Below are 3,719 nucleotides of genomic sequence, written 5' to 3'. Positions count from 1 at the left end.
AGGGAGCACTTTACCGTGCATCGCGGCGCATCTTCCTTCTGAGCTGGACCGAGTGCAGTGTGCAGTATGTCTTGCCGTGACGGAGACGGTTTAAGTAGAGTGCTGGGGTGGGCCCTGACCACAGGCAGAACTGTGGCACGGGGCTCATTTGTGTGGACCAAAGACCCAGGGCATCAGACTACACAGTGGTACCACGTGCTCCTTGTGGATATTTGATGACGCTCTCCTCTGAGGGCAGACTTGCATAAAGCCAGCCAAACTGTACATTGCTCCCCAAAAATGAGAGTGGAACCAGCAAGCCTTACGCTTACCTTCTTTTTTTTTTTTTTTTTTTTTGGGGCTGGGGACCGAACCCAGGGCCTTGCACTTTCTAGGCAAGCGCTCTACCACTGAGCTAAATCCCCAACCCCTTATACTTACCTTCTTACTTCTGCTCAGAACAGGGACCCAAAACTCTGCAATCACAGGGAAGGTGACTCAGGAAGGATACGATGTCTTGAAGATTTAGAAGGTGTGCTAGTCGTTTATTAGGAGAAAAAGACAAAATTCGGAGTTTTGTTTAAGATTTATTTATTTCATGTATATGGGTACACTTAGCTGTCTTCATACACACCAGAAGAAAGCATCAGATCCCATTACAGGTGGTTGTGAGCCACCATGTGGTTGCTGGGAATTGAACTCAGGACCTCTGGAAGAGCAGTCGGTGCTCTCAACCACTGAGTCATCTCTTCAGCCCAAATTCGGAGTTTGAAACACTGTACAGAACGACAGAGCCTCACCTTTTCTCTTTACCTTTCTGAGCCAGAGAATCGCCTCTCTGACTCCTGTGGATGAACTTCTCAGGGCCGTGCACACAGGCTGCAAGCTGCCTCCTCTGAGCTGTGGCATTAGGGGATGGAGGATAGTCGGAGGTCACACCGGCCCTGAAGCTATGCTGGAGATGAAGACTGTTTCCCGCCCCCATCCCTTCATCCCACCCACCAGCAAATTGCCGGATAAGGCTGTTTCCCGCCCCCACGCCTTCATCCTACCCACCAGCAATTTGCGGGATAAGGCTGACTTTCTTTTTTCTTTTTTTTTCCGGAGCTGGGGACCGAACCCAGGGCCTTGCGCTTGCTAGGCAAGTGCTCTACCACTGAGCTAAATCCCCAACCCCAAGGCTGACTTTCTTAAAGGCTATCGTCCCCCCCCTGTCCCCCCCCCTGTCCCCCCATCCTGTAGCTTTCTGTTTCTGTTCTTTGACGGGAGCTGACGGGAGCCTGTGCAGGTGGCTCTGTGACAGAAGTAAGCGAAAGCCCACGTAGGCACCCAGGTCTAGACTGGCAGGGTCTCATAGCTAGTAACGGGGCCTGGTCTGCAGAGCAAGGCTCCCACTTCCCACGCCAGGGACAGAGGCAGCTCTCCTCTGGGCAGGTTCCACCAGGAGGGGAAGAGTCATGGGGAGGAAGGTGGATGTGAGTTAGCCTGGAAGGCAGAGAGAAAGCTCTAGGATTCCTTCGGAGCTTAGCAACCATTCTGCCTGTGCACTGGGAGTCGAAGGAGAGGCCTTCCTTAGTGACCCCAGGCTACTGACCAGCCGCTGTTAGTTTTTATTTGATTCTAAATGGAAACAAATGTTTTGTTTACCATGGAGACTGTGCAATATATGATCACGCAACATAGTAGCATCCCTTTCTGCATGTTTTTCCATTACCCATTTACACACACACACACACACACACACACACACACACACACGCACAGACTCGCATTGCCTAAGGATTTATTATAAAGCTGGTGAAACTCATCTTTTTAAAAGTACTTATCAAAAATACTGCTGTTATATAATACAATAAATGGACATTGCCAGTATTTGGGCTTTTGGCTTTTGTTTTGTTTTTGATGCTTGGGGTTGAGCACAGCGCCTTGTGTGAGCTCACCCAGCATTGTACTCTGAGCTATGAACCCAGTTCCATATAATTTTTTTTCCAAGACAGGGTCTCTCTGTGTAGCCCCGGATGTCCTGGAACTTGCTCTGTAGACAAGGCTGGCCTCAAACTCACAGAGATCCACCTGCCTCTGGGATTACTGTTACGCGTCACTACCACCTGGCCATATTTAATATTTTTAATTGACAACTGAGAATGATTGTTGCTGACCCAGCTGAGCAACAGCCATACCTGTGAGGGCAAAAGATGTTTTAATAACACTCACAACAGACAAAACACTATCTTCAAGAGTTTTACCCTAATTAAAAATGGCTTTCTTTTCTTTTTAACTGGGTAGACTTAGAACATAGTCCCCCACTACCTCAAATTATGAAGTTTCCTGCATTTGGGGAATTTACAGGGGTCAGCACATCCAGACTGTCATGGATAAGGCTCACCCTGGGAAAACCCCCTTTGTGATCATGGTGCCTCTTCTGCTGAAACAGGCTTTGTTTTTCTGTGAATCTTTTTGTCACAAACCAATTTTCAAACCTGGTTAGCATTAACATGGTCTTTTGATGAAAGGATTCTGGAATCACAGCCTGTTGACTTATGGAGGACTCATATGAATTAGGTTTCCTGTTCTCTTGTGCAAACCTCACAGGCCGCTTGAGTTCCTGGATACCGGAGCTGGTCATTGAGTGGGCCTCTTGCCCATATCCCTAACAGTGAGAATGCAAACACTGCTGAAATGGGTGAACTCTCTAAATTGAGGCACCAATGATTCTCAAGCAGGCCTCTTAGATGTCCAGTAGGCTTGCCTCCTGAGGGGCCTACTGTGTGCTCACTCCTAGCTTGCCAATCCTTTTGGAGTATCCAGAATGCATGGTCAGGACGTTACTGTAGGTGTTGGAAGGGGGACTATTTTAACACTTTATCAAGAACCTCTTCCTAGAACAGCTGGATGTGGTGTTTGACTAAAATGTTCTAAAAGCAACATGTAAGGAAACTCATATTGCTGTCCTGGGGTTCTGCAGTTGGTAAGCAAATGCTACTCTGGCTCTGACATTTGTGAAATTCATGTGAGAAAAGTGCCTTGGAAAGAACATGCACCTACACACACACACACACACACACACACACACACACACACACACACACACACACACACACACACACACACACACACACACACACACACACACACACACACACACACACACACACACACACACACACACACACACACAGTCACACACACACACACACACACACATGACACACACACAGACACACACACACAGACATACACACACAAAGACACACATACACATAGTCATACACACAGAGACATACACATACACATGGACACATACACACAGAGACACACACAGACACAGAGACACAATACAGCAGATACAGAGACACACACACATAGACAAAGACACACACAGACACACAGTCACACACACAGACACACACACTCATACAGACACACACACAGACACACAGTCACACACACAGACACACAGTCACACACACACAGACACAGTCACACACACAGACACACACACAGACACACACACACACACACACACACACTCACCATACAGACAGACACACACAGACAGACACACAGACACAGACACACACACACACACACACACACACAGACACCCACACACAGACACACAGTCACACACACAGACACACACTCACTCATACAGACACACAGACACACACAGACAGACACACACACAGACACACACACACACACACAGAGACAGAGACACACACAGACACAGACACACA

The 3,719-nt window shown here is 47.9% G+C and overlaps 1 pseudogene; it reads right to left on the bottom strand.

The window, feature by feature from the left end:
* Positions 1-2,258: 2,258 nt before the first annotated feature.
* On the bottom strand, positions 2,259-2,412 carry LOC116885114 (annotated as a pseudogene).
* Positions 2,413-3,719: the final 1,307 nt, after the last annotated feature.

This window comes from Rattus rattus, chromosome 15 (genome assembly GCF_011064425.1).
Source record: "Rattus rattus isolate New Zealand chromosome 15, Rrattus_CSIRO_v1, whole genome shotgun sequence".
NCBI lineage: Eukaryota > Metazoa > Chordata > Mammalia > Rodentia > Muridae > Rattus > Rattus rattus.
This window is presented reverse-complemented; position numbering and strand designations above follow the sequence as displayed.